Source organism: Echinops telfairi, unplaced genomic scaffold, assembly GCF_000313985.2.
Source record: "Echinops telfairi isolate 266 unplaced genomic scaffold, ASM31398v2 ScPeMD7_25;HRSCAF=90, whole genome shotgun sequence".
NCBI classification, from domain to species: Eukaryota; Metazoa; Chordata; class Mammalia; order Afrosoricida; family Tenrecidae; genus Echinops; species Echinops telfairi.
Window position 1 is genome coordinate 31985002 of NW_022103922.1, and position 6673 is coordinate 31991674.

General features: G+C 38.0%; 1 protein-coding gene across 2 annotated transcripts in view; it reads left to right on the plus strand.

The window, feature by feature from the left end:
- UBAP1 (ubiquitin associated protein 1) overlaps window positions 1-6673 on the plus strand; it is a 59953-nt gene that overhangs the window by 28867 nt on the left and 24413 nt on the right. The gene's annotated exons all lie outside the window — the stretch shown is intronic.

Below are 6673 nucleotides of genomic sequence, written 5' to 3' on the forward strand. Positions count from 1 at the left end.
GATTCTAAATCTGAAGTTGTGGCATTCAATAAGGTTTGTGTTTCAGAAAGTCCTCTGCTTACTTACATTCATAATCAATGTTTTATTTGTTTACATGAAACTTACTACCAGGGGAAATTTTAGGGAAAAGATACTATCTTGTTTGGGCTTGTTTTGTTTTACTAAGGCTCTTTTGATTTGCTGATTTCCCAGTTGAAATTTGGTGGCCAGCTGTGGTTGAAATTCTGATGTGAAGAATGTCCTCTCTAGGTTTTATGTAGTTCAAAGGATAGAAATGAAAAGGAATAGGTGGAGACTAGGTATTGGCCATTTTTCTGAGTACGGGAAATCAAATTCAGTGTAACCTTATGGAGCACAGAGTGGAAAGCCAGACAATTAAGGCTACCCCTTCCACTACCTCTTGGGGAGCTAGATAGCCCTTCTCTACTACCTTTCTCTGCAAGTCTACGCCATTTTTATTGTTCTGTTTATAGATATGCTTTCTTTTTCATTTATTTATTATTTTGAATTAATCATTTTATTGGGGAGCTCTTACAAATATTACGGCAATCCATCATTCAATTATATTAAGCATACTTGTACATATGTTACCATCAACATTTCTAAAACATTTCCTTCTACTTGTGTCCTTGATATCAGCTCCTCTTTCCCCCCTCCCTCCCCCTAGCCCTGCTTTCCTGATTCAGTTAGAGTGCATAGAGCTTTTGCCCACTACCATTGTGGTGCTCTTTACCACTTGATCTCTCTGTTCAGGCGGTTAGCATCATCTAGTTCTTCTGACTTTTGATTGGCATAGTCTAGTTTAGGAGCCTGGTTTAGTTCCCCTTCATTTAGGTGTTATCTGACTGGTCCATCGGGCAGTGGTCATGGATATCTGTGTACAATTTTCCCCGGGAAGTTGAGGGAGGCAATAACTGTTTAAATACCTGGATATTAAAATGCCTTTTTTCCTGTTTAACTATTTGAGACTTAATACAGGTCTTATAAGAAGCTCTGGTACCACAGTTGGTTAAGTATTGAGCTGCTAATTACAAGGTTTGGGCACACCAGCCACTAGCTGGGAGGAAGTTGAGACTTCTGTTCCCATAAAGATTTACGGTCTTGGAAACCCAGGAAACAGTTCTATTCTGTCCTATATGGTCACTAGCAGTCGGAAGCCCACCCAGTGATGCTTTGGAAGATGTGCTAATCTTCCACAGGGTTCCAGCCCTGTGGAGCATTTCTGCTCTGTACATATGGGTTCTCTGAGTCCAATTGACATAAACTAACAACGGGCCTTGTGCTTTTCTGTCTTCTTTGTTTGCTCTTTTTTAAGTAGTTTTTTTTTTTCCTTTACTGTCTTGTGATTTACATTTGATTTGCTTTCAAGTTCATTCTTCTCAACTGTAGTTGAACTCTCACGGTCCTTAAAATTTTTATATCCATAAATAACAATAAGAGATAGAAACTGTTACTTCTCAAAGAAATTAAAAAATACCGGTCCTTGTTTTATTGTTTAAACCACAAGCCCTTGGCTCCGAGTAAATCAGGCCTTTCTTGATGCTTGGTGCTTATTCTTTAAAATTACCAGTGCTCTTTAATTTTTATCTCATTCTCTTCTTGTGTAAGAAGAACGTGTTATTTTCATGAGATGACTTTTAAAGTATTTTAAAGATGTTTCAACAAACAAATACATTTTTCTTTTAATACCTAGAGTAATACCTTAAGGTTCAAATTAAGGAAATGTAAGTCTTTATAATAGAACTTGTCAAACTTTTAAAGATCAAGCTGCCTCATTTATATTCACATAGCTAATTTCTACAGAGGTTTATTTAAATTTGTAAATGATTGAAGTTCTTTTTCGGCAGATTTCTGGGGAAGGCATTTTTTCTTAGATTGTTTTAAAAGAGGATCAGTAGTTACTTTATAGTGTGATGTCGAGAAGACCATCATTCTATCAGTGTAATGTGTCTTATTACCCTCTCACTGTGCTCACCACTTTCTCAGTATATTTGGCTTTCAGCATTCTGACTATGGTGAGCCTTAGTATGGTTTTCTGTGTATTTATGTAGTGCCGAGTTAACTAAACTTCTTGGAACTGTAGGTTGGTGCCTTTATAAATTTTGGAGAGTTCTCAGCCATTTTAACTTCTCATATTTCTTCTGATTCTTCTTCTCCTTTTGAGACTCTAGTTATCCATATATGATGGTAATTCAAAAAGTATTGCTATACATTTTTAGGCCCCCCTTTATTAAACAAAAATATCAAAATAAGAAGCGTTTGTTTCTCAGTATTTCCTCCATCTAGGTCTATATAATTTTGAAAGCAGTTTTTCTTCTCTTTAATCCTTCACCAAAGAATTCTGGACTCCTCCATTTATACCACGTCAAGAGGGCAGTTTTGGCATCCTTAAGGGACTCAGTTTGTGTTCTCTTTAGATTTGTGTGTGTTTGGGACACAGAAAGAATTCTAATGCAGCAAGACCAGGACTGTAGGGTGGGTGGGGTGAGGTTTTCCAGTGAAATCGCATCCGACAGCCCTTTTACTCTCAGGAAAACGAGCAGGTCCTGTGGAACAAGGCCTCTGCACAGCCTCCTGACCTTTTTCTCCTCAGGGCCGTTTTCACTTTTCTTAAAGCCAGTTTACTATAAGCCCTCATACCAGCCTATCAAAATAATTCCTATAACTCCTATAAAACAGTCACCGTCACCTTCTCAGCTGACTTCCCGCCCTTGAGTAATCTAGTTCCGCAGGGCCCCTCTGAAGCTTCTGTTCTGACTGAGCCCTTATGAAGGTAACCCTGATGAAGAAAAGTCTGTACCCGAGAGCTTGTCTGCAGGCATCTGCTAGTCACAGAGACATGTTTAAACACGTTTTGTTTGGGATATGTTTATGCATGTGTGAACGAGAAGTTTATTAGCAATACTTTTTAACATACCTTGATAATACTATACTGATATCTTCGAAAGATCTGTTAACACTATTCCATCCCTCATTTCTCTTGACCTACTTTTACATTCTTTGATTCTTTTCTCTGTTGTGCCTTGTCTTCTGCCTGATTGGTGTAGTTTGGTTTATGAGACATCAAAATTTTTATGCTCTGATGCAATGTTTTTTGTTTTTATATTTTCATCGATACTGAAATTTCCCACAAATATCCACCTTTTCTTTTAGCTACTTTAGCATACTTATTTTAAAGGACAGTGTTTGATAATCTGATCATTCCAGCTTGGTCTCGTAGCTGGATCCTTCCTTGAGGATAGATCTCATTTTCTTGATCTCTTGGGTGTCCTATAATTTTTGATTGAATGCCAAGGTCTGTGTATTATAAATATGATTTTGTAGTTTATCTGGCTTATAATGAACTCAGATGTTTGTGGTTTGGGTAAGAGTAACATTTTTCTTGTGAGTTCTCATCCTACGGCAGATAGATAGCTGTATACTTACATATTTGCATATGTTGTCTGACTTAGGATTTTAAGATGGTGTATTAGTCTGGGTACTTTGGAGAAACAAATCCACAGCAACTCATGTATAAGAGAGAGTTTTATGCAAAGAAAATGTGCATCACGAATACATCCCAACCCAATGCTGCCCAAGCCCACAAGTCCAACATTAACCCATACCCAACACCAGTCCACAAAGTCCTTCACCTCACAAAACAGAGGCAATAATGCCGACTGCAGGAGGAAAGCTGAGTCAGTGAACATGTAAGCATCACAGCACTAGCAGGGGTCTTCACACGGCTGCTCCAGCACCCAGGGCTGCATCGGGATAGATCCATGCGGCTTCTCCTTGGGGATGTCTTGTAGGAAGTCAATCTTGCAAGCTGAAGCAGGGAACTGCTAAGGCAGCTGCACCCGATGCAACCATCACAAAACAAGAGACCCGAGAACTAAAAAGGCGAGGCTTCACCACCCATTTATCCCTCCGCCTTTCAACCAGCAAGCACCACATGTGATTATCGGCCAGGCTGGCACAATTAACTAACTCAGATGGTGATTCCCAATAATAATGGAATTGCAATTTTTCACTTATTTTAAAACGTTTCAAAAACCTCAATTTGAATCGTTTTAAAATAAAGCCTAAATTATGCATAACCCTATTGTTACTTCTGTTAGGAATTTCTTCTACCTGGAATTATAATTTTTTCTTTGTATCCAAAATGGGTGCATGGGGATTGTTTCCCACTCATCTTGCTTCAGGGCCTTTTGGTGCTGCTACCTTCTGAAGGAGCATCCTTCTGTGAGCCTTGCTTTTCCTCCTGTAGGCTGGCAGAGGACAGTAGAGCAGCCAACACACAAAACTGCTGATTGTGCATGGCTGAAGACTGTGGTGATTTTATAGCAGCCTGGGCCATTTGACATCCATGAAGTAGGAATTGGTGCTTCTTCTTGTGCTTCCCTTCTTTTCTGAAGAGGGATGGAGTGCAAGAGGCATAATTGCATGGGGAGGTTGTCACCGCTGGAAAGGCAGAATTGTACATTTTTAAGGAAAATAGCCAAATCACAGATCATAAGCATTTGGCAATTCAGACAGAAACAAAGCATATGGAAACCTTCCCAGAATTCATCCGGTTGTCACACATTCAGCTCAGTCTTGTCCCCCTGGCCTAGAGCCTATTCTTACTCCAAGGAAGAGCCGTCCCCATGCTCACATGTGCTGCATTGACCCTCTTTTTCTGAGTTGAATTGAGAGAAACGGACCCAGACATTTTAGGAAGATTTTTTAATAAGACTGAGAAGTAAAATGTATTCAGGTAGGCCAGGATTTATCAGTCACAATCCTTAATTCCCTGGACCCTGTAGTTGAGTTTTTACTGAATATGTTTAAGAAATAAAATATAATTGTTTTTGGAGAAGGGAATTCATATTCTTAAATAGGTATTCTGATGGACAAAAATGGATAGTTCCTAAGGTATAGTTACATTTTTGGGAAAGTATTCTTTGTAATCCTCACATCATTATTGTTAATTATACTATGATTGCTTGTATCCATTATTTTAAAGGTGTTTTTTGGTATGGTCCCTGAATGCTTTCCTGTCTTCCCTGCTTATATCTATCTCGGTCCCACCCCCAGTAATCACAAAGATTAGGGGATGTGCTCAGTCACAGCTTGGTCTGGCTTTGTTAGTAAGAGAAAACCTGCTTTGTAAACTGTAGTTACAGAGAAATAGTAGTTGGTTAAACACATTTTGCCTGAGCTTGTTTGCACTGAAGCCAGGACCTAGCTCCATTTCAAGACTAGAAGTAGTTAGTGTGTGTTGTATTGGTTTTCTGACAGGCAGGCAAGGAAACCAATTTTGCACCTTTGCTTGGAGGGTGTTCTTATGTGGCTTAGATACCTTTATTTAGTTAGCTCTTTGCTGTGAATTGGGTAAAAGCGTATAGAGCCAATTGATTTTTCATTCAAGAACTCATACACATGAGATTGATTGCAATCCCCATGATGTCACAACACTCTTCCCGCTCACTCCGAGTTTACCACTTCTCTTGGCTTTTCTCACACTTTCTGCATGTGAGCGCTGTCCCTGGGCAAATGCTGCCCTTTTGACCTTGTGGTTGATTGTACTAAAGAGTGCACATTTCCCTGGCATTATTACTGTTCTCCTGATAGGCCTGTCTTTTGGCTGAAAGTTGAGAAGCTGTGTGCTCAGATGTCCTTAAAAAACAAACCAGTATTGTGCCACTGTTGATTTCCCGCTTTTGATAATATACTATAGTTTTATAAGGTGACAGCATTAAGGGTAGCTGTGTGAGAGTCATGTGCCTTTAGAATAGTATTTTCTTGTAGATAGTTTTCCATCTCTAAACTCCCCACTTCAGTTGGCATGACAGACTTGTGATTTATGAAAAGTTTAGTTAGCTGTAGATAGGTTATATTATTGTAGTTCTTTATCACATATATGTATCAGTGTTATTACAGATAGTATCTTTTATAATATGTGTATGTATATGGATATTAACCTATATATGAATACTGTACATTTTTTTCTTAAATAAGACAGATTTCTTTGTTGACTATAAATGTCCCTAATGAGTTTTAGAAAATTCTAAACTTCCAGTGTTGTTTTCCGTTAATCAAGACACTAGCAGAAATTAGAATCTAATGTTCTGTAACATTTGAGCACCTATTCAGTGAAAGCAGATAGATAAATATTATTAAAAATAAAGAACTTAACACATTTAATTTTTAAAATACATTTTATCACTGGCAGAGAGTTTTGATTGTATGGGCAGGCTGTGATGGAACCTGGTACATTTTTGTGACTGTCCAGAATCTTAAAAAAAAAGTTCTGTGAAAATTTTTTTTGTAAAGGAATGTACTGTATCCTGCATGAGTACTAAGTACTTTCATGATTAGACTTGACATTTTAGGTAAATAATTTTGAATTTTAATAGATATTAACTGAATGTGAATTGGGGTAGAGGTGAGAGTTCAATACAAACAAATGTATATATAAGACCATGTCTTGTGTATTCATTAAGAAAATATTATCTGCCATACATTATACTAGGCTCATAGGTTTGAAACACTTAGACCAGGTTGGAATTGCTCAGAGTCTCATAGGAGGAAGAAAAGGAAACAATAACAATACAGAGTGTTAGTTCCTGAGATGGTTGTAAGAGCTGGTTATCGGAGAGTGAGACTGTGGTGGCTCTTGACCTCATTTTTATTTTTATTTTTATTTTTT